Genomic DNA, 25,502 nt, shown 5'->3' on the forward strand with positions numbered 1-25,502 from the left:
CCTGTATCATATAGTACAAAGATGGTGTTTGGCTCCTAGGGTGCTCCGTGGTTCTCCCGAGTTAATTGCTGCTGGGTCAGCCTCTGCTAGTTGGACAACATCATGGTTTCTATTGATATGTAAATAAGCTGTATGGATACATTAAAACACTGCTTCCATCTATCTATCTCATGAAGAAGTGGACATAGGCTCTGTGTAATGCACCAAGACTGCACACACTTGCCTCAATATGTTTTGGCTGTACTATAATACACATGAAAGGCAATTCTGCCTATATTTGATCAATGATCTAAATGTGTAGAGTTATTTGACTGATGTGATAAATGTACATAGACGCTTGAGGGGCAGGAGGCATTTGGTTATTTGTACCTCAATATTCATGTAATGTTACTAAATTATTGGTATTGATATTTTAAGACTTTTAACAGAATGTATAATAAATATTAAAATGTTACCAGTATATTTGGGTTCCTACTATTTTAGTACCACAAGATCCCTTTACATACAAGTCTTTGGGGTTGATTTACTAAAACTAGAGAGGGCAGAATCTGGTGCAGCTCTGCACAGGAACCAATCAGCTTCCAGGATTTCAAAGCTTAATTAAACAAGCTTAAGTTAGAAGCTGTTTGGATACCATGTACAGCTACACCAGGTTTTGCATTTAGTAAATCAATCCTTTTGTCTTGTATAGCAATCAATTTGATATGTAGATACTGTGAATTTGGTGGCATTAACACCCCAATTATTACTTTGCTTGTCTCAAAAAAGGTCAGTGACCTTAACCTATGCCCGCTTTAAAGCCTCTTGATCTTCCACAACTATAGATTCTTGACCTTGACCAATCTTGACCCTTTAAAGTGGTTGTAAACACTTTACATATACCCATTAAAGTGACCGGCCTCAGGTGATACACAGAGATGAAACAAGTCCTCCTACAAAGTTGTACCTGTTTTTTGCAGCTCTCTCTTCTCTACATCCTCCTAAAATACTCAGTGTACACACCATTGCTGAGCTCCAAAAGGCAGGGGGCAGAGATGTCATGTCACACACTGCACAACATAGGGCAGGGAGCTGGGTGTAATCTGAAACCTGAGTGAAGGGAATGGACACATCTCCTGGGATTGTGCCGTGTCAGCATAGACTAGTAAGAAGTGACTTATGCAGATAGCAAATAAATTATAGAGGAGATAGAAATCACACTAGGTGCTTTTGATCAAGGCAATTACACACACTATAGAACAGTGGTTCTCAACCTTTCTAGTGCCGTGACCCCTTAATAAAATTTCCTAAGTTGTGGGGACCCCTAACAATAAAATTATTTTCGTAGCATGGGTTGTCAGCACCCGGGGCAAGGCAAGTAATTTGCGCCCTAACTCTCGGAGTCCCTTCCACTCACATAGTATTAAACTCCTTATGGTACATTTTAGGATGTACCACTCTCTTTGTTCTCCTTTCTTTCCCTTTTATCTCTCTCTATCCTAATTTCTTGTTTTTTCCACATCTCTCTCTCTCTATCCATCTTTCTTGTTCTTTTTCTTATTCTTTCTCTCCCTTTTTCTTTGTTCCTCCCTGTCTCTTCCATGTATTCTCTCTTTTTATTCCTTCTCTTACTTCTTGTTGAGGGAGGGGTGGGGGGGTGGGATGAGTGACAGTGCTGGCAGGGTGTTGGGATGAGTGACAGTGCTGGTGGGGGGATGGGATGAGTGGCAGTGCTGGTGGGTGGGATCAGTGGCAGTGCTTGTGGGTGGGGGGTGGGATCAGTGGCAGTGCTGGGGGGAGTTCTGATCAGCCAACTTAGGTGCTCTTGATCAAGGTCATCTGCTGATCAGAGAACTGTAGTGGGGACTTCTAATGGCAACTGTAATCACAGGCAGTGTTACTCACTGGTGTCTCGAAGCCGTGACACCTATGCCGAAATCAGGAGATAGGGTCTCCTCCAGCCCCTCCCACTTCATGATCCTCACCAGTTGAAAGGGTCTTGTCATAAAAGTATGCAAGAATGCATTCCAGATGAATGAATGGAAGGGCCAGTGAATGAGAATGAAGGAATGGAAAGTGTTATTGTGCCAAGGGATATAAGAATCAAGACAGAATAATAATACAACAATGTTGGGTTGTGTTTAATAGATGCACAAGATATACCATTTAATTGTTGAGATACCTAAGGCAAGGTTATTTTGTGTATGTCTTAAAATGTGTACAAGGTAAAGAGGTGTTTCTACTCCTTCCTAAGAGTAGAAGAGAGGGAAAGGGTGAAATTATAAATGTTTAAGTTTGAGAAAGTAACCTCCCTGGCAGTTTTCCCGAGTGTGGCTCGGGGTTAAATTTCAGCACCATTAGCGGTAACCCCGAGCCACACTCGGGATTGCATCTCAGGATCCTGGTGCAGTGTACTTATCTTGTCCCCAGGATCCTGCGATGTCCCCCCGCTGTGTCTGCGGGCTCTGTCCTCCACCCCGATGTCCTGTGTGCCGGGCTCCGTTCCCTGCGAGCGTCACAACGCACGGGGGTGGAGCCTGGAGGCGAATTAAAAAAAGTGAAAATTCATAACACATACAGTACACTGTAATCTTACAGAATACAGTACTGTATGAAATCATTTCATATCCCTTTTGTCCCCAGTGCTTTGTCCAGTGCCCTGCCTGCAGTTTTATATTATATATACTGTTCTTTCTGCCTGGAAACTGGAGATTGTCCATAGCAACCAAAAAGTGTCCCTTTACGTCAAAAGTGGTTTTAGACCAGCTAGAAAACAACAATAGTAAATTAGAACACTTGCAGAATTGAGCGATAGTGAATCGTGGGGAAATTCATTTTATTATTATTATTATATTATTATTTTTTATAATTATTTATATTTATTTATTATATTATAATTTATGATTTTGTGTTTCAAACTTTATCATACCCGGGATGTCTACTAGACTCTTGTTTGGACAGATTTAAGTGTGTTATTGCTAAGCATTAGAGGCCTACAATATAAAACTCCAAATTTCTATGCAAAATAATTGTGCATTGAGACGCAAAGATCTGAAATAATCATACCGCCAGGGAGGTTAAGCATTCAGGACCAAAATAAATTGTTACATATATGGAATCCATAAAATGCTTAAGTTTGGTGGGAAAGTTTGTTTGAATAACAGTCAGAGTGACTATTTTTTAATATATTACTTTTTGAATTCCCAGAATTTCAGCTGTAAAGTACATTACTGTTTATTTTATTTATGATCGTGAGATACATTTACAAAGTTAGGAAACTAACTTCTGAGTCAGAATATGTGCTTGGGTAAAATGTTCTGTCCTGAGACCCTCGGGTCCACTTGGGTCCAGGGGATAAAGGGAACTAATATGTTTTATTGAATCCATGATATTGGATTTGAGAAAGATGTTCAGTTAAATATATTAAATCTATATAATAAAAACTGTTGCTAAGAAACATTTTATTTCTGCATGCTTAATGAACTTATATGTTTTGGCTGTACTATACACATGAAGGCAATTTTATGCCTATATTTGATCAATGATCTAAATGTGTAGAGTTATTTGACTGATGTGATAAATGTACATAGACGCTTAAGGGGCAGGCAGCATTTTGTTATTTGTACCTCAATATTCATGTAATGTTACTAAATTATTGGTATTGATATTTTAAGACTTTTAACAGAATATATAATAAATATTAAAAAGTTACCAGTATATTTGGGTTCCTACTATTTTAGTACCACAAGGTCCCTTTTCATACAAGTCTTTGGGGTTGATTTACTAAAACTAGAGAGTGCAAAATCTGGTGCCGCTCTGCACAGGAACCAATCAGCTTCCAGGATTTCAAAGCTTAATTAAACAAGCTTAAGTTAGAAGCTGATTGGATACCATGTACAGCTACACCAGGTTTTGCATTTAGTAAATCAACCCTTTTGTCTTGTATTGCAATTAATCTGACATGTAGGTACTGTGAATTTGGTGGCATCAACACCCCAATTATTTTTTTTCTTGTCTCCAAAAAGGTCAGTGACCTTACCCCTTGCCCACTTTAAAGCCTCTTGATCTTCTACACCTATTTTGGACCTTGACCAATCTTGACCCTTTAAAGTGGTTGTGGACCCTTTACATATACCCATTAAAGTGACCGGCCTCAGGTGATACACAGAGATGAAACAAGTCCTCCTACAAAGTTGTACCTGTTTATCTGCAGCTTTCTCTCCTCTACATCCTTCTCAAGCACTCAGTTTACACACCATTGCTGAGCTCCAAAAGGCAGGGGACAGAGATGTGATGTTATGTGTACATAGATGCTTAAGAGGCAGGAGGCATTTGGTTATTTGTACCTCGATATTCATGTAATGTTACTAAATTATGGGTATTGATATTTTAAGACTTTTAACAGAATGTGTAATAAATATAAACATTTTATCAGTCTACCTATGGACTTATGTTTGAATTAATGAGGAATATTATTTTTAGCACCTCCAATGGGTAAGGGAGGCCTTATTTAATAGTCAGGTAGGTGATTCTGTGGTTATTCATGTTGGATGAGGAGTATCCACCCCAGGCAGTATCCACCCAGACAGCTCCATTCACGTGAAGAAATTACAACCCCCCATTCATGCCTATATTCAGATACCTGCCACTTAACCACTTCTGGACCGTCCACCATCGTTATACGTCAGTACTTTGAAGGAGGGTATCGTTGTTATGGCAGCAGCTAGCTGCCATAACCCCAGTATCCTCGTCTTCAGCGGGCAGTCTGGTTTAAGATAAAAGTGGTCTCTGCAGTGGATTTGCCGCTAGATCACTTTTATCGGTGGCGGGAGAGGGCCCCCCTCCGCGATCTGGTGTCCCCCGCCGCTTACCGGAGCCGTCGGCAGCGGCGGAGGCGATCGCGTCTGTCTCCTGCCTGGGTATGGAGACAAGTGAATGAATGAATGATTTATAAAGCGCTGCAAATGCGAACTGAATCGCCTCAAGGCGCTGGATGCATTCTCTGATGTCAGAGTGAAGCGACAAGTGAAGGGAAGATGGCCCCCACCCGTCTCCATATCACTGCAGGGAGGAAGCGAAGTCAAAACGTCACTTCCGCCCACAGCTCTTAAAATGCCATTTTTAAAAAAAAATTTTTAAATGACAACATTTTTTTTTTTTTTAAATTGCATTTTAATGTAAATATGAGATCTGAGGTCTTTTTGACCCCAGATCTCATATTTAAGAGGTCCTGTCATGCTTTTTTCTATTACAAGGGATGTTTACATTCCTTGTAATAAGAATAAAAGTGACACATATTTAAAAAAAAACAGTGTAAAAATGTAAAAAAAAAAGGTGCAGAAGCGAACACATACGTGACTAGCACCCGCATATGAAAACGGAGTTCAAACCACACATGTGAGGTATCACCGCGATCGGTAGAGCGAGAGCAATAATTCTAGCCCTAGACCTCCTCTGTAACTTAAAACATGCAACCTGTAGAAATTTTTAAACGTCGCCTATGGAGATTTTTAAGGGTAAAAGTTTGTCGCTATTCCACAAGCGGGTGCAATTTTGAAGCGTGACATGTTGGGTATCTATTTACTCGGCGTAACATTATCTTTCACAATATAAAAAAAATTGGGCTAACTTTACTGTTGTCTTATTTTTTAATTAAAAAAAAGTGTATTTTTTTCCACAAAAAGTGCGCTTGTAAGACCGCTGCACAAATATGGTGTGACAGAAAGTAATGCAATGACAGCCATTTTATTCTCTAGGGTGTTAGAAAAAAAATGTATAATGTTTGGGGGTTTTAAGTAATTTTCTAGCAAAAAAAAACAGTTTTTAACTTGTAAACAACAAATCTCAGAAAGAGGCTCGGTTCTTAAGTGGTTAAAGAAATGACTACATCTTTTACATAGAAATCTTTGTTGTTCACCTTTGTTGTTCTAATGGCACAGGAGGTCCTGCAATGAGTAAAGGGGAACTCCTGCTCGAAAAAATGTTCCTGGGAATGACACCGTGAGGGTGAGCCATGACACAAGCACAAAGCCTAAGAATTCCAGTGAACACCGCGAGAGGGAGATCTGAGGTGCCAGCCCAAAGACCCAAATCTAGCCCAGTGCATCAGTTCCAGGCTGTCTGTGAATGTCCAGTTCTGTCCTTACAAAGAGGCAAGTTTTGGGGTGGAGGACAGGCATGTACTGGCCATCGGGACTACCGGGAGTTTCCCGGTGGGCCGATGGCTCAGTGGGCCTGTTTCAGTGACAGACAGCCTGTCAAAATAATTGATGCGTGGCCCATGCAGCCATTATTTTGAGCACTGCTGTACTGCCGGGCCGGCCCTACCATGGGACCGAGGCGGCAATTTAGGGGTGGACTTGGCCGGGATGGTGGGAGCTGGCTGGGTGCTTTAGTGTTTCACTGCCGGCTCGCCCACCACCTGTAGCACAGAGCACTTCCTTTGCCGCTGCAATAGGTTACTGTAAGGTCACGCTGGTGGGTGGGGAAGTCCTCCGACGGCCACTGCCACTCCATCCTCCAGTGGGTGACAGCCGGCTCGGTGCAGCTGCACTAGAGGAGAGGATTCGCACACTGCTCCTCAGCCAGCTTGTGACAAACACTGCTTCTCCTGCCCCTCTCTCCCTGCCCATGCATTGCATCTTTGAAGAGCAAGAGGGAGCGGGAAGATTAAACAAGCAGCTGACAGCCACATTAAAGCCCTCCACAATTCAAGTGAGTTAGCTGAGCACTGACCAGACCCGGACCCCTCTCTCCCTCCTCTCTCTCTCCCTGTCTCTCTGCCCCCTTCTCTCTCTCTCTCTCTCTCTCTCTCTCTCCCTCTCTCTCTGCCCCCTCCCCTCTCTGCTTCTCTGCCCCTTCTCTCTCTCTCTCTTCCCCTCTCTGCCCCCTTCTCTCTCTCTCTGCCCCTCTCCGCCCCTTCTCTCTCTCTCTCTGCTTCTCTGCCCCCTTCTCTCTCTCCCTCTGCTTCTCTGTCCCCTTCTCTCTCTCTCTCTTTCTCTCTCTCTGCCCCTCTCTGTCCCCCCCCTCTCTCTCTCTCTCTGCCCCTCTCTGCCCCTTCTCTGTCTCTCTTTCTGCCCCTCTCTGCCCCATTCTCTCTCTCTCTGCCCCCTTCTCTCTCTCTACCTCTCTGCCCCCTTCTCTCTCTCTCTCTCTCTGCCCCTCTCTCTCTCTCTGTCCCCTTCTCTCTCTGCCCCTCTCTGCCCCCTCTCTCTGCCCCTCTCTCTCTACCCCTTCTCTCTCAGCTCCCTTCTCTCTCTGCCCCTCTCTCTCTCTGCCCCTCTCTCTCTGCCCCTTCTCTCTCTGCCCCCTTCTCTCTCTGCCCCCTTCTCTCTTTGCCCACTTCTCTTTCTCTACCCCTTCTCTCTTTGCCCCTTCTCTCTTTACCTCCTCTCTTTGCCCCTTCTCGCTCTGCCCCTTCTCTCTTTGCCTCCTTCTCTCTCTGCCCCCTTCTCTCTCTGCCCCTTTCTCTCTCTGCCCCCTTCTCTCTTTGCCCCCTTCTCTCTCTGCCCCCTTCTCTCTGCCTCCCTCGCTCTCTCTGCCCGCTTCTCTCTCTGCCCCCTTCTCTCTCTGCCCCTCTCTCTCTGCCCCTCTCTCTCTCTGCCCCCTCTCTCTCTCTGCCCCCTTCTCTCTCTCTGCCCCTCTCTCTCTCCACCCCTCTCTGCGACAGTGGCAAGTGACACGCTGCTTTTGGTGGCAAGCGACGGTGGCAAATAACACACTGCATCTGGTCGCAGGCAATTGTGACACACTGCATCTGGTGGCAGGTGGCAAGCTCAGGGTTCCCACTGATTCTGCATTCTGGTGAGTTGAACTATTTCATTATATATTACAATGTAGTAATAGAAATAATGTGATTTGATCATCCTGACACCATATTAAGCATGGTGTCGGGATGTTTTCAGTGCTAGCACCAGCCATTCACTTGACAAATCACCCCCACCGCTGAATTCCCTGTCAACCCTGAGACTACATCCCCCCTGGTCCTTGGCAAAATTGTCCCTGAATGGCAGTCTGAAAATGTGGTCACCCTACCAGGGGGCAAGGTGGCAATTTCCCCCCCGGCCGCTCTGATGCCCCATACAAAGGTCGCACCGCTTCCCTCAGATCCATCCCAAACTCAATAAGTATCCATATTGCGCATTTGCGTATAGTTTTATATACTGTTTTGGTGCATGTTTGCAAAAATAAAGTGGGCCGGTCTGGGTGAAGTCCAGGGCCAAATTTTTGTCCCAGTCCAGCCCTGGTGGAGGATCTTCGGTTTGCATGGATGACTACAGAATTAAATATTTGCCGGTATCCTAAAAAGTTTAGGAAAATGAAAATTATAATGTGGACCTTTTTTAATTTTATGGACATTCATAAGCCATACAAGAGAGACTTTTTTTTGTGTTCTTTTTTGGGACCATTTTTCATTGGCCTAAAGGTTGTCATGCTCCCTCCCTCTTGGTTTTTTGGACTGCCACGCCCCTTCCCCTTTATTTTTCATGGACAATTGCTATACAGCTGAGATCTTGATATCTACTAATTCTGATGTATTTATTGTTCTCTATTTTTACATGCTTGAGATAGCAGTAAGGTTTAAATATATTGTTGCTTAACAAGTAAACTTGTGTTGAAATTGAAACTCGATATGAGGAACTTGCATATGTGACCAGACAACGTGTCTGGAGGTTTTTCATATATTCTAAGTGACTTAATAAGTGACATAATAGTTTGCTTAACTACAGATATGTAAAGAATTCTAAATATATGTATCATTATAATTGGTTAATTGAATAAGTAAAGGAAAAATTTCATTTGAACATGTACCCCTTATTGGTGGAAAATAATTAATAACGCCCATCTTATCCGGTGTATTTAAGATCCTGTACAAGTCACAAATAAACAAGCAGTGTGTAGAATGAATCTGTGTTGAGACACTTTTGTATACACTGTTCCCTGCACAGATTTGGGTGTGGCTAATGGAGTGATGCCGGCAATAAGGTAATGTAATTAGACGATAATAAGGTGATAGTCAGGACTTGTTGTTATAGGTTAAAGGAGTATCCTAACACAAGTCAGCTGACCTCTAGCCTCCGCCCCCCAGCCATGCTGTTAACTGAATGGGCAGGCTTAGTGGGCGGCCACAGGCACAGCGCTGCTGGGCGGCCACAAAAAGGCTGAGAGCTCCAGGAACGGACTGGGATTCGGTGACCCCTGGCAAATCAGCATTCGATCCCCGATGGAGTCTCAACCCACAGGTTGAAAACCGCTGCTATAGAAAGATATGCGTTGTTCATTTTTCATATCATAGGTTTCCAACCATTCCTTAGCTTGGGTAGTTTAAGGAAGAGAAAACTATCCTTCAAAGCCTTCCCCTTCCCCTTTAAACATGTTTCCCACAGCCAGGGCTTTCTTTCCTTAAAGTGATTGTAAAGCTTTAATTTTTTTTTCATTAAAATAATAAACATGTTATACTTACCTGCTCTGTGCAGTGATTTCGCACAGAGTGGCCCCGGATCCTCCTCTTCTCGGGTCTCATGCCGGCGCTCTTGGCTCCTCCCTCCTGTCGGATGCCCCCACACAGCAAGCAGCTTGACACACACAGAGCCCCAGTTCAGCCCTGTCCGCTCTGTCTCCTGATTGGCTCACAGGCTGTGATTGACAGCAGCGGGAGCTAATGGCCAATAATAGTCAATCAGGAGTGTGAAGGAATGCATGAAGGTAAAAAAACCTTGGGGGTTATTTACTAAAACTGGAAAGTGCAAAATCTGGTGCAACTCTGCATAGAAACCAATTAGCTTCAAGGTTTTATTGCCAAAGCTTCACTGAACAAGCTGAAATAGAAGCTGATTGGCTACCATGCACAGCTGCACCAGATTCTGTGTGCACCAGTTTTAGTACATCTACCCCCTTGTGCCTTTACAACCACTTTAAGGTCAAGGAGCTTTTATTCCTATTGGCCACTGGCCAGTAAGGTGGCCTATCATAGTCAGGGGTCAGAAGAATTGCAAGGGGACAAAAAGCGCCCCCATTATATAGATGGCTGGCATTTGGACGTAGAGGGGGGCAATTAAAGCTGTTGCAGGCGTGAACAGGCACTGCCAGGTTTCTGTACTTTTTTTTTCCTGCTTTTTGCTAAGTGAATCACTTTACATGTATTCCGATCTAATATTCTTTTAAAATGTATTTAATTGGGAATCTTATTAAACATTGATACACAGGTGGGAATTCAATGTTATGTGTATTGCACAATACTTGTGCTTGCTGTGTACCAACAAACATGATCTGCTTCACTGAATGTCAATAGCTCTGTATGTACACTTTTATTGCCCAAATGTGTAACATTCTATTGTAATTTCCATAAAGGATCCATAATCCTGTTCTGCTATTCTTACTTTGGTAAAAGGAACCCAGTGATACAAACATCAAAGACATGTTGTTACCATTGAATTCTGAAACCTCTTTTCTTCTGGCCAAAAAGCAAAACGTATTAGTAAATACAATAATGGCATTTGTGGTTTTCTCCTGGAAGAAAATGAGACACGTGCTTTAGGTTGTTGTTTTTTTTTCCTATTTTCATTTTTTTCTTTTCATCATTGTACTGAAAGAGTCAGCACAACATTCACTGTAACGGGTGTAGTCTCATAGTCTCATCTCATACTTCTGTTTTTGCTAATTAAAGCTGCAGAAGAAAAAGAATCAAATTAGTCAGCTCTGTAATTATCAAACATAATTGAATGTATTTTTAAAATGAAAGCAATGTAAATACCTGAATCTGACCTGATATCATCTGCTTGATGTCTCTGTACAGCAGGGTTGGGGTGTCCAAGAGGAAGAAACAGCACAAGGAGACAATTCTTAAAATTCGAAACTCTCACTAGCAAGGCTCTCTGATCAATTTTGTTTTGAAATCTATTGTGACCGTACTCAGGGGAGGCCCATCCATTAAGGGCACGCGGGCGCCGCCCCCCTAATAAGTGCTGCCCCCCCCATCCATGCATCCAGCCCCTTGCAGGACGCCGGGCACATGAATTCCTATGGCGGGGGTGTTTTTTTGAACCAATGATTAGAGCCAGAGGCTCTTATAGGCTTCAAAATAGGGTGGCCTGGGGGGCAGAAAGTGCGCTCACAGCCCACCCAGGTGTGTTAAAATAGTGAATGAATATTCTCTATTGTAACACTGATCCTCCTCCCGGCCAATCAGGAAGCGGGTCTAAAACCCATCACCCGATTGGTTGAAAGGACCGGCGATCCTATTGGATGCCTAGGAGGAGGAGAGGAGATGCATGGCGGAAGTGAGGAGAGGACACAGAAGCTGCTGCCCGGATGCCCGCTGCCCAAATTCCTGCTGCACGCTGCCCAGATGCCCACCACCTATATGGGGTAAGTGCTGGACCAGCAGACAGGGGGAAGGTAGAGGGGGTGAAGTGCCGCCAGGGGGCATGGGGGGGTGGTTGTTTGCCGCCCCCCAAAAAAAAACACAACCTTCACTGCTTGCCATCCTCCAACTACCACTGCTCCCAGGGCGGCTGTCCCTCCTGCCCAACCCTTGTCCTAGCCATGACAATGGGATAGATTTATGGCATTTATGGCATTTTTATTTTTTTACTAGTAATTACGACGACCAGCGATTTTTTGCAGGACTGCGACATTGCGGCGGCAAATTGGACACTAAGTGACACTTTTTGGGGACCAGTAACACCAATACAGTGATCAGTGCTAAAAAACAGAAGTACAGGTAAATCACACTTGTTTAACCACTTGCCGACCGCCGCACGACTATATACGTCGACAGAGCGGCACGGGCAGGCAAAAGGACGTATATGTACGTCCTTGCCTGCCCGCGGGTGGGGGGTCCGATCGGACCCCCCCCCGGTGCCTGCGGCGGTCGGCAAATCTCCCCCGGCGATCGGAGGTGAGGGGGAGGCCATCCATTCGTGGCCCCCCCCTCGCGATCGCTCTCAGCCAATGGGATCATTTCCCTGCCTCTGTATTGTACACAGAGGCAGAGGAAATGATGTCATCTCTCCTCGGCTCGGTATTTTCCGTTCCGGGCCGAGGAGAGAAGACTGCAATGTAAGTGCACCAACACTACACACACAGTAGAACATGCCAGGCACACTAAACACCCCGATCCCCCCCCCGATCGCCCCCCGATCCCCCCCCAATCACCCCCCCCCCCCGTCACAAACTGACACCAGCAGTTTTTTTTTTTTTTTCTGATTACTGTATTGGTGTCAGTTTGTGACAGTTACAGTGTCAGGGCAGTGAGTGTTAGGCCCCCTGTAGGTCTAGGGTACCCCCCTAACCCCCCCTAATAAAGTTTTAACCCCTTGATCACCCCCTGTCACCAGTGTCGCTAAGCGATCATTTTTCTGATCGCTGTATTAGTGTCGCTGGTGATGCTAGTTAGGGACGTAAATATTTAGGTTCGCCGTCAGAGTTTTATAGCGACAGGGACCCCCATATACTATCTAATAAATGTTTTAACCCCTTGATTGCCCCCTAGTTAACCCTTTCACCACTGATCACTGTATAACCGTTACGGGTGACGCTGGTTAGTTTGTTTATTTTTTATAGTGTCAGGGCACCCGCCATTTATTACCGAATAAAGATTTAGCCCCCTGATCGCCCGGCGGTGATATGCGTCGCCCCAGGCAGCGTCAGATTAGCGCCAGTACCGCTAACACCCACGCACGCAGCATACGCCTCCCTTAGTGGTATAGTATCTGATCGCATCAATATCTGATCCGATCAGATCTATACTGGCGTCCCCAGCAGTTTAGGGTTCCCAAAAACACAGTGTTAGCGGGATCAGCCCAGATACCTGCTAGCACCTGCGTTTTGCCCCTCCGCCCAGCTCGGCCCAGCCCACCCAAGTGTAGTATCGATCGATCACTGTCACTTACAAAACACTAAACGCATAACTGCAGCGTTCGCAGAGTCAGGCCTGATCCCTGCGATCGCTAACAGTTTTTTTGGTAGCATTTTGGTGAAATGGCAAGCACCAGCCCCAGGCAGCGTCAGGTTAGTGCCAGTACCGCTAACACCCACGCACCGTACACCTCCCTTAGTGGTATAGTATCTGAACGCATCAATATCTGATCCGATCAGATCTATACTAGCGTCCCCAGCAGTTTAGGGTTCCCAAAAACACAGTGTTAGCGGGATCAGCCCAGATACCTGCTAGCACCTGCGTTTTGCCCCTCCGCCCAGCTCGGCCCAGCCCACCCAAGTGTAGTATCGATCGATCACTGTCACTTACAAAACACTAAACGCATAACTGCAGCGTTCGCAGAGTCAGGCCTGATCCCTGCGATCGCTAACAGTTTTTTTGGTAGCATTTTGGTGAAATGGCAAGCACCAGCCCCAGGCAGCGTCAGGTTAGTGCCAGTACCGCTAACACCCACGCACCGTACACCTCCCTTAGTGGTATAGTATCTGAACGCATCAATATCTGATCCGATCAGATCTATACTAGCGTCCCCAGCAGTTTAGGGTTCCCAAAAACGCAGTGTTAGCGGGATCAACCCAGATACCTGCTAGCAACTGCGTTTTACCCCTCCGCCCAGCCCGGCCCAGCCCAGCCCACCCAAGTGCAGTATAGATCGATCACTGTCACTTACAAAACACTAAACGCATAACTGCAGCGTTTGCAGAGTCAGGCCTGATCCCTGCGATCGCTAACAGTTTTTTTTGTAGCGTTTTGGTGAACTGGCAAGCACCAGCCCCAGGCAGCGTCAGGTTAGTGCCAGTAGCGCTAACACCCACCCACGCACGCACTGTACACCTCCCTTAGTGGTATAGTATCTGAACTGATCAATATCTGATCCGATCAGATCTATACTGGCGTCCCCAGCAGTTTAGGGTTCCCAAAAACGCAGTGTTAGCGGGATCAGCCCAGATACCTGCTAGCACCTGCATTTTGCCCCTCCGCCCGGCCCAGCCCAGCCCACCCAAGTGCAGTATCGATCGATCACTGTCACTTACAAAACACTAAATGCATAACTGCAGCGTTCGCAGAGTCAGGCCTGATCCCTGCGATCGTTAACAGTTTTTTTGGTATCGTTTTGGTGAACTGGCAAGCGCCAGCGGCCTAGTACACCCCGGTCGTAGTCAAACCAGCACTGCAGTAACACTTGGTGACGTGGCGAGTCCCATAAGTGCAGTTCAAGCTGGTGAGGTGGCAAGCACAAGTAGTGTCCCGCTGCCACCAAGAAGACAAACACAGGCCCGTCATGCCCATAGTGCCCTTCCTGCTGCATTCGCCAATTCTAATTGGGAACCCACCACTTCTGCAGCGCCCGTACTTCCCCCATTCACATCCCCAACCAAATGCAGTCGGCTGCATGAGAGGCATTTTTATGTCCTCCCGAGTACCCCTACCCAGCGAACCCCCCCAAAAAGATGTTGTGTCTGCAGCAAGCGCGGATATAGGCGTGACACCCACTATTATTGTCCCTCCTGTCCTGACAATCCTGGTCTTTGCATTGGTGAATGTTTTGAACGCTACCATTCACTAGCTGAGTATTAGCGTAGGGTACAGCATTGCACAGACTAGGACACACTTTCACAGGGTCTCCCAAGATGCCATCGCATTTTGAGAGACCCGAACCTGGAACCGGTTACAGTTATAAAAGTTACAGTTACAAAAAAAGTGTAAAAAAAAAAAAAAAAAAACACAAACAAAAATATAAAATAAAAAATAATAGTTGTCGTTTTATTGTTCTCTCTCTATTCTCTCTCTCTCTATTCTCTCTATTGTTCTGCTCTTTTTTACTGTATTCTATTCTGCAATGTTTTATTGTTATTATGTTTTATCATGTTTGCTTTTCAGGTCTGCAATTTTTTATACTTTACCGTTTACTGTGCTTTATTGTTAACCATATTTTTGTCTGAGTACAGCATTCACGACTTTGAGTGGTTATACCAGAATGATGCTTGCAGGTTTAGGTATCATCTTGGTATCATTCTTTTCAGCCAGCGGTCGGCTTTCATGTAGAAGCAATCCTAGCGGCTAATTAGCCTCTAGACTGCTTTTACAAGCAGTGGGAGAGAATGCCCCCCCCCCCCACCGTCTTCCGTGTTTTTCTCTGGCTCTCCTGTCTCAACAGGGAACCTGAGAATGCAGCTGGTGATTCAGCCAGCTGACCATAGACCTGATCAGAGACCAGAGTGGCTCCAAACATCTCTATGGCCTAAGAAACCGGAAGCTACGAGCATTTTATGACTTAGATTTCGCCGGATGTAAATAGCGCCATTGGGAAATTGGGGAAGCATTTTATCACACCGATCTTGGTGTGGTCAGATGCTTTGAGGGCAGAGGAGAAATCTAGGGTCTAATAGACCCCAATTTTTTCAAAAAAGAGTACCTGTCACTACCTATTGCTATCATAGGGGATATTTACATTCCCTGAGATAACAATAAAAATGATTAAAAAAAAAAAAAATGAAAGGAACAGTTTTAAAATAAGATAAAAAAGCAAAAAAATAATAAAGAAAAAAAAAAAAAAAAAAAAAAGCACCCCTGTCCCCCCTGCTCTCGCGCTAAGGCGAACGCAAGCGTCGGTCTGGCGTCAAATGTAAACAGCAATTGCACCATGCATGTGAGGTATCACCGCGACGGTCAGATCGAGGGCAGTAATTTTAGCAGTAGACCTCCTCTGTAAATCTAAAGTGGTAACCTGTAAAGGCTTTTAAAGGCTTTTAAAAATGTATTTATTTTGTTGTCACTGCACGTTTGTGCGCAGTTGTAAAGCATGTCATGTTTGGTATCCATGTACTCGGCCTAAGATCATCTTTTTTATTTCATCAAACATTTGGGCAATATAGTGTGTTTTAGTGCATTAAAATGTAAAAAAGTGTGTTTTTTCCCCAAAAAATGCGTTTGAAAAATCGCTGCGCAAATACTGTGTGAAAAAAAAAAATTAAACACCCACCATTTTAATCTGTAGGGCATTTGCTTTAAAAAAATATATAATGTGTGGGGGTTCAAAGTAATTTTCTTGCAAAAAAAAATAATTTTTTCATGTAATCAAAAAGTGTCAGAAAGGGCTTTGTCTTCAAGTGGTTAGAAGAGTGGGTGATGTGTGACATAAGCTTCTAAATGTTGTGCATAAAATGCCAGGACAGTTCAACCCCCCCCAAATGACCCCATTTTGGAAAGTAGACACCCCAAGCTATTTGCTGAGAGGCATGTCGAGTCCATGGAATATTTTATATTGTGACACAAGTTGCGGGAAAGAGACAAATTATTATTATTTTTTTTTTTTTTTGCACAAAGTTGTCACTAAATGATATATTGCTCAAACATGCCATGGGAATATGTGAAATTACACCCCAAAATACATTCTGTTGCTTCTCCTGAGTACGGGGATACCACATGTGTGAGACTTTTTGGGAGCCTAGCCACGTATGGGACCCCGAAAACCAAGCACCGCCTTCAGGCTTTCTAAGGGCGTAAATTTTTGATTTCACTCTTCACTGCCTATCACAGTCTCGGAGGCCATGGAATGCCCAGGTGGCACAAACCCCCCCCCAAATGACCCCATTTTGGAAAGTAGACACCCCAAGCTATTTGCTGAGAGGTATAGTGAGTATTTTGCAGACCTCACTTTTTGTCACAAAGTTTTGAAAATTAAAAAAAGAAAAAAAAAATTTTTTTTTTTGTCTTTCTTCATTTTCAAAAACAAATGAGAGCTGCAAAATACTCACCATGCCTCTCAGCAAATAGCTTGGGGTGTCTACTTTCCAAAATGGGGTCATTTGGGGGGGTTTTGTGCCACCTGGGCATTCCATGGCCTCCGAAACTGTGATAGGCAGTGAAGAGTGAAATCAAAAATGTACACCCTTAGAAATCCTGAAGGCGGTGATTGGTTTTCGGGGTCCCGTACGCGGCTAGGCTCCTAAAAAGTCCCACACATGTGGTATCCCCGTACTCAAGAGAAGCAGCAGAATGTATTTTGGGGTGCAATTCCACATATGCCCATGACCTGTGTGAGCAATATATCATTTAGCGACAACTTTGTGCAAAAAAAAAAAAAAAAATAAATTGTCACTTTCCCGCAACTTGTGTCAAAATATAAAATATTCCATGGACTCAACATGCCTCTCAGCAAATAGCTTGGGGTGTCTACTTTCCAAAATGGGGTCATTTGGGGGGGGTTTGTGCCATCTGGGCATTTTATGGCCTTCAAAACTGTGATAGGTAGTGAGGAGTAAAATCAAAAATGTACGCCCTTAGAAATCCTGAAGGCAGTGATTGGTTTTCGGGGCCCCGTATGCAGCTAGGCTCCCAAAAAGTCCCACACATGTGGTATCCCCATACTCAGGAGAAGCAGCTAAATGTATTTTGGGGTGCAATTCCACATAGGCCCATGGCCTGTGTGAGCAATATATCATTTAGTGACAACTTTTTGTAATTTTTTTTTTTTTTTTTTTTTCATTATTCAATCACTTGGGACAAAAAAAATGAATATTCAATGGGCTCAACATGCCTCTCAGCAATTTCCTTGGGGTGTCTACTTTCCAAAATGGGGTCATTTGTGGGGGTTTTGTACTGCCCTGTCATTTTAGCACCTCAAGAAATGACATAGGCAGTCATAAATTAAAGACTGTGTAAATTCCAGAAAATGTACCCTAGTTTGTAGGCGCTATAACTTTTGCGCAAACCAATAAATATACACTTATTGACATTTTTTTTACCAAAGACATGTGGCCAAATACATTTTGGCCTAAATGTATGACTAAAATTGAGTTTATTGGATTTTTTTTAGAACAAAAAGTAGAAAATATCATTTTTTTTCAAAATTTTCGGTCTTTTTCCGTGTATAGCGCAAAAAATAAAAACGGCAGAGGTGATCAAATACCATCAAAAGAAAGCTCTATTTGTGGGAAGAAAAGGACACAAATTTCGTTTGGTTACAGCATTACATGACCGCGCAATTAGCAGTTAAAGCGACGCAGTGCCAAATTGTAAAAAGTGCTCTGGTCAGGAAGGGGGTAAATCCTTCCGGGGCTGAAGTGGTTAATAATACTAAAAAGGTAAACAGAGTAAGCATAGTCAAAACAGCCAGAGTTCAGGAACCAGAACGGATAGTCAGACAAAACATCAGGGAGCCAGAGATGAGCGTAGTAGAACAGCAAGCAGGATCTGGAGCCAGAGGGAATGTCAGCCAAGCAAGTCTTTAACAGGAACACAGGAGAGCGTCTCGAGAGATGTGACCAAGGTGAAGGCAGAGATCATTTGGGCTGGATGGCTTAAGTAGGCAGGACTGACGAGCAGGATATCATTAACAGGTGAGTCACTGTGGAGAGAAAGGAGCTGAGCTTTGAGAACTGCCGGACCCGCTGATTGGCTCCAACTGTGTCGAATCACAGCAGGAGCGGCGATCCAGTAGCACACACCCACCCCCTACACTGCGTGCACAAAATCATGTACGGGTATGTGATTTTGTGCAGCGGGCTGCCCTGCCGCAGTATATACACGGTGGGCAAATCGGAAGCAGTTAAAGAAAAGAATACAGTCCCTACAGCCAAACATGGTGAAAGTTCACTGATGTTTTGGGTTGCTTGGCTGCTTCAGGCACTGGATTTCTTGACCGGGTGCATGGCATTATGAAATCTGAAGACTACCAAAAATTTCTGGGGTGCAATGTAGAGCTCAGTGTCAGAAAGTTGGGTCTCCGTCAGAGGTCATTGCTCTTACAGCAGGACAATGACCCAAAGCACATGTCAAAAACACCCAGAAATGGTTTAACACAAAGTGCTTGAGATTACTGAACTGGTCAGCAATGAGTCCAGATCAAAATCCCATAGAGCACCTGTGGAGAGATATCAAAACAGCAGTTGGGAAAAGAAGCCCTTCCATTCCGAGAGACCTGGAGCAGTTGGCGAAAGAGGAGTGGTCCAAAATTCCAGTAGAGAGGTGTAAGAAACTCATTGATGTTTACAGGAAGCAATGGATTTCGGTTATTTTTTTCCTAGGGGTGTGCTACCAATTATTAAATTGAGGGTGCCAATAATTTTATCCAGTCCATTTTTGGAGTTTTGCTTGGAATGTGTCAGGTTTGGCAAATAAAGATGAGAATGCCTAAATGTTTGTAATTGCAAAAATGTTCTGGGCGGAGTGGTGCATTATCTGATAGAATTGCAGGGGTGCCAATAGTTTTGGCCGTGGCTGTGTATATATATATATATATATATATATATATATATATATATATATATATATATATATATATATATATATATATTTTTTTTTTTTTAATTAATTACTTAGCTTAACTGTAAAAATATTGTGGGCACGATTTTCTCCACTCTACTATATATATAAATCATTTTGTGTTTTCCTAAGCTGTCTGCCCACACGATATTTGTACACTGTGATTTACTAGTGCTCGCTGAGTCGCTACATTAAATGGAATATCGCCAAGCCCACTGATATTTTAAACAGGTGCTCCAATTTTTTCTGCAAACAATAATGATTCTACTGGAGCCGAAGTACATCATCAAAACCTCCATCTGATGGAAAAATCACTTTTAATATAGCTCTGCTCACATCCTCAGCCCAATATATGAAGGTTGCAGTTTTATGGAGTAATAAAATGATTTTATTTGGAATGTAAAACTTAGGTGCCAGCCTGCCTTGTGCATTAGCTGCTCTCCTTAGGGAAAACCAAATGTATTTACACAAATTTGGATCTGCCTGGAATCAGTCACAGATGGGTAAAGATAAGGATAGAGTTTACTTCAACCTTTCAGTCAGGGGGGCCAAGCATGATCTGATGAACTCAAGTTTCTATCCTGGGATTTAAGGGTTTAGTATCGGAGTGACAATAAACTCTCAAAAATCAGAAACATGTTAGGCTAGCCTGATTCACAAGCACGCTGCATTCATTCCATCTTCTATGGATAAATAATAAAATGAGAAAGCATCCCTTTGCTTGCAAACCACATCTGTGTGTTGGCTGGGTCAGATCCTGGAAGACTTGCGGGAAGATGGATAAAACTTCGACCATCTGACATCATCAGCAAGAAATCTGCCAAAGAAGCATGACTCCAGCCAAAAAGAGCAAGATAAAAATAAGTAGCCAATTAAAATACAAAATAAAATCAGCTTTTGTTGTAATTTTTTTTCTTCAATTCAGACATTTACCCCACAGTACTTTTTTCTGCCTCTAGATATCCTCAGTCTGATAGCCAGCATAATTCAAAACATTTCATCTGAGCTCAGGTCATCCTGGACTTGCACTCAGCCTGTGACTGGACAGTGAAAGGAGAAGCAGCACAGGGATAAACTCATCATTCTGTCACTGCTTTCTCCTCCTTTTTAGAATGCTTCTTGACAGCACATTAACTAATTGGCTCTTTGTACTGCATCTATAGCTCACTCTCCAGCCCTCCTGTACAGAGACAGAAAGAGGCATAAAGGGATGGACATGGTCAGCAACAATTCCTAGAGGTTGTGGCATTTAAATGATACTCAGTTGGTACTAAGGAGCCCAAAGTGTGCCAAGAAATATCCCCCACACCATTACACCACCAGCCTGAACCGTTGATACAAGGCAGGCGGTTCAACTAACTCTGAGCACATGTACTCTGGCTTATATACAGTATCCCACAATGCAATGCAGCACTTTCCTTCTGCCAATTGCCAGGGCTGTAACAGAACCTGTGCACTCACCTGCCAGGTTCACTTCCACTGTCCAACATGCCTCCCTATTGGACCAGTGGGGGACAGTCAGAACAAGATGAGCCGCACCTGAGTACAAATGAGCAGAATTAACCAATAGATCCTGCTCCCTGGTAGGCAGATAGCACTCTAAGTTTTACCTGACCATCTTCCTGGTAAGCAGCCAGACCAAAAAATGTACTCTCTTCTAGCACCTACCTAGGAGGGTGCTACATAAAAAATAAAATTGTACAAAATTATTTAACCGCTTGCCGACCACTGCGGAAGAATGGCACGGCTGGGCGAAACGACGTTACCTTACGTCGCTTCGCCTTTTGGCCACTAGGGGCGCACGCACGTGCCCGGAGCTGATGCAAGTGCCCGGCGGGCACCAGCGATCGCTCATGACAGAGTGAGAACTGAGATCTGTGTGTGTCAGGGGAGTAGAGACAGATTGTGTGTTTCTACTAAGTATGAACACTGATCTCTCTCTCCTCCTAGACATTCCCATCCCCCCTACAGTTAGAACACACCTAGGGAACACAGTTAACCCCTTGATCGCCCCCTAGTGTTTACCCCTTCCCTGCCAGTGACATTTATACAGTAATCAGTGCATTTTATAGCTCTGATTGCTGTATAATTGTCAGTGGTCCCAAAAATGTGTCAAAAGTGTCCATTTTGTCCGCCGCAATATCACAGTCCCCGATAAAAAAAAAATAATAATAATAATAATAAAAATGCCATAAATCTATCCCCTATTTTGTAGACGCTATAATTTTTGTGCAAACCAATCAATAAACGCTTGTTGAGATTTTTTTACCAAAAATATGTAGAAGAATACATATCGGCCTAAACTGAGGAAAAAATGTGTTTTTTTGATAAAAAATGTGAGATATTTATTATAGCAAAAAGTAAAAGATATTGTGTTTTTTTCAAAAATGTTGCTCTTCTTTTGTTTATAGCGCAAAAAATAAAAAAACGCAGAGGCGATCAAATACCACCAAAAGAAAGCTCTATTTGTTGGGAAAAAATATTTGTTTGGGTACAATGTCGCGCGACAGCGCAATTGTCAGTTAAAGCGACGCAGTGCCGTATCGCAAAAAATTGCCTGGTCATTGAGCAGCCAAATCTTCAGGGGCTGAAGTGGTTAAAAAATGAAAATTGTAGAAAATAATAAAAATAAAAACTGCTGACACCAGTCTCTGCTCTACTGACACCGTTCCACTGCTCTGCTGATATACGTGCAATAGGCTGTGAACGCCAATGCAATTGACTCATAATAAGTGGGTGGGACAGACTGGGAATCTGATGCTCCAGATTTGACTAATACAGAGGGGATTGAATATGATTGGTGGCTGGGGAAATAGCTGCCATAGCAGCCATCAGTTGTACAGGAAATACAAAACACCAACAGTGTTAAAATAAAATCCTATTTCATGGATTTTAATGAATTTACCTGCAAATCAGGGTACTGTACTAAGGCAAAGAGCTGATGAAATCTCTAAATATGACACACTTTCACCTGTAGCCTCACACAGGGACGGAGCGTGAAATCCCTGCATGGCTGGAGAGGCCTGGGGAACACCTTATCTGCAAGTGTGTTATCCCAGAAAGGATGACACAATACAGATGACTTGAGCTTCATGGATACAGACAATAATACTAATGAGTCCCTTTAGTGTAATTCCTTTGATATTTGAAAGTAGCTGCATCTATTTAGCAACACATAGCCTGGAGTTCTAACATCTGAATAAATTCAGTACATGTTAAGTTACACCTGTACTTTTCTCAGTTGAAATCAGCTAAATACATTAAAAAAAAAAGAAAAAAAAGAAATAAAAGATTTTGAATGTCCTATTGTTTGTTGCCTTTGAAAGCAGACACAGCCTGAGTAACTCTGTGGCTGAGTAATCAGCCACAGAGTGGGACCCTTAAAGTGCTACTAAACCCACAACAGTAAAATCAGTCTGTATATGCTGTAAAGCATGCTTGGTATACTCCCTTTGGAACCTAAGGTTCTGTAAGGACAGCCAGTGCAGAATGAAAACTCCTCCTACAAGCTTTAACCAGACACTGATAGAAGTCACAAGACTGCTATATACTGCTGATGAGAAAAGTTATTTAGCAGTTTATATTTACTAAAATAATTGCATTTCCATGTTCTGTGTACTGTGGGAGACCAGATATAGTGAATGCAGAGTCCTGGGTTTAGAAACACTTTAATCTCAGTACAGGGCTCATAATTTCAAGTCCTGAGCTACTAGCCAGGCCATAAGTGTTACTCGCCACCAGTTGCCCCACCTAACCCCTAGCATGCCCCGTCCCTAATCCCGCCCCTAAACACGCCCTCATATATTATCTCATGAACTGACACTTAAATGTTTTATGCAGAATTAAGTTACAAAAATAAATATTAACAACTTTATCAGTGCAGCCTCACCAATGCCCATCAATGTAGCCTGACCTGTGCCCATCAATGCAGCCTGACCTGTGCCCATCAATGCAGCGTGACCTGTGCCCATCAATGCAGCGTAACCTGTGCCCATCAATGCAGCATAACCAGTGGCCATCAGTGCAGCTGACCTGTGCCCATCAATGCAGCATAATCAGTGCCCATCAATGCAGCGTAACCAGTGCCCATTAATGCAGCATGACCAGTGCACATCAATGCAGCATAACCAGTGCCCATCAATGCATGGTGATCAGTGCCCATTTATGCAGCATAACCAGTGCCCATCAATGCATGGTGACCAGTGCCCATCAATGCAGCATGACCAGTGCCCATCAATGAAGCATAACCTGTGCCCATCAATGCAGCGGACCTGTGCCCATCAATGCAGCATAACCAGTGCCTATCAATGCAGCGTGACCTGTACCCATCAATGTAGCATGACCTGTGCCCATCAATGCAGCCTGACCTGTGCCCATCAATGCAGCCTACCTGTGCCCATCAATGCAGCGTGACCTGTGCCCATCAAGGCAGTCTGACCAGTGCCCATCAATGAAGTGTAACCTGTGCCCATCAAGGCATAGGTATGATTCAGACATCATATCTATGCCTCCAATTACTCCCCCCCCCCAATCCAGCACATCTAAGCTCTCAATCCCCCCCTTCCTCCCAGCACACATCTTGTTTAATCCTCCATTGTACCAATGCCTCCAGCACACTGTCATATTTACCATTCTCCTGCAGCCACAGGGGTGCACACTGAGGGCGGACCAAGAGGGTTTGAGTCTGCCCACTTACAGTGCCTTGCAAAAGTATTCACCCCCCTTGGCATTTTTTCATGTTTTGTTGCCTCACAACCTGGAATTAACATGGATTGTTTGAGGATTTGCATCATTTAATTTACTGAACATGCCCACAACTTTGAAGATGTATTTTTTTTTTACTGTGAAGCAAACAACAAATAGGACAAAATAACAGAAAAAGTCAATGTGCGTAACTATTCACCCCCCTAAAGTCAATACTTTGTAGAGCCAACTTTTGCAGTTATCACAGCTCCAAGTCGTTTTGGATAAGTCTCTATGAGCTTGCCCCATCTTACCACTGGGATTTTTTCCCATTCCTCCTTGCAAAACTGCTCCAGCTCCTTCAAGTTGGATGGTTTGCACTTGTGAGCAGCAATCTTTAAGTCTGACCACAGATTCTCTATTGGATTGAGGTCTGGGCTTTGACTAGGCTATTCCAACACATTTACATGTTTCCCCTTAAATCACTCAAGTGTTGCTTTAGCAGTGTGTTTGGGGTCATTGTCCTGCTGGAAGGTGAACCTCCGTCCTAGCCTCAAATCACACACAGAGTGGTACAGGTTTTGCTCAAGAATATCCTTGTATTTAGCACCATCCATCTTTCCCTCAACTCAGACCAGTTTTCCAGTCCCGACTGCTGAAATGCTGTTCTTTGGGTGATGTGTTGGGTTTGCACCAGTAATAGCGTTTTCTTTGATGGCCCAAAAAGTTCAATTTTAGTCTCATCAGACCAGAGCACCTTCCTCCATACATTTTGGGAATCTCCCACATGCCTTTTCGCAAACTCAAAACGTGCCATTTTGTTTTTTGCTGAAAGTAATGGCTTTCTTCTGGCCACTCTACCATAAAGCCCAACTCTATGGAGCGTACGGCTTATTGTCGTCCTATATACAGATACTCCAGTCTCTGCTGTGGAACTCTGCAGCTCCTCCAGAGTTACCTTAGGTCTCTGATTGCCTTAGAGCAGGGGTCTCCCAACTGCGGCCCGAGGGCTAGCCTTTTTTTGGCCCTTTGAGCATTATTCCTCCCACTGACACCAACAATGGGGCACTATTTCTTCCACTGATACCAATGATAGGGTACTATTATACCCACTAAAACCAATGATGGGGCACCACTCCTCTCTCTTCCGACTACAAACCCTGAGGCCATGTTTATTTTCATTGATGCCGGGCCCGCCACATTTTCTACCCTCACTGGCCATAATCCGGCCCTCCTAAAATCTGAACCACAGTAAAGTGGCCCTTTGTTTGAAAAGTTTGGAGACTTGTGCCTTAGAGGAACAGGAAGGACTTTTTTTGCCCAATTGGCTCAAACTGGACAACTATTTGAAGTAAATGTTTGCCTTCATCCAGATCCAATGCAGGTGTAAAGGTTCTGTGGACACATGATTTTATTTTATTTATTTTTTGTCTTTGGTTGAAATCGATGGGCATTTTTTTTTTTTCAACCTATGTATTTACTTTATCCACACTCCAGTGTTGTCTCAACTTGCATCCAGACACTTCTGCATCAGTTACACATGTTCCCCTACTTCCCACCATCACATGACTGCACTCAGGCCGACGATTGGCCACCCAAGCACTGAGCACCATATTGTTGGAGGCTGGGGAAT

Source organism: Aquarana catesbeiana, linkage group LG04 (genome assembly GCF_042186555.1).
Source record: "Aquarana catesbeiana isolate 2022-GZ linkage group LG04, ASM4218655v1, whole genome shotgun sequence".
Taxonomy (NCBI): domain Eukaryota; kingdom Metazoa; phylum Chordata; class Amphibia; order Anura; family Ranidae; genus Aquarana; species Aquarana catesbeiana.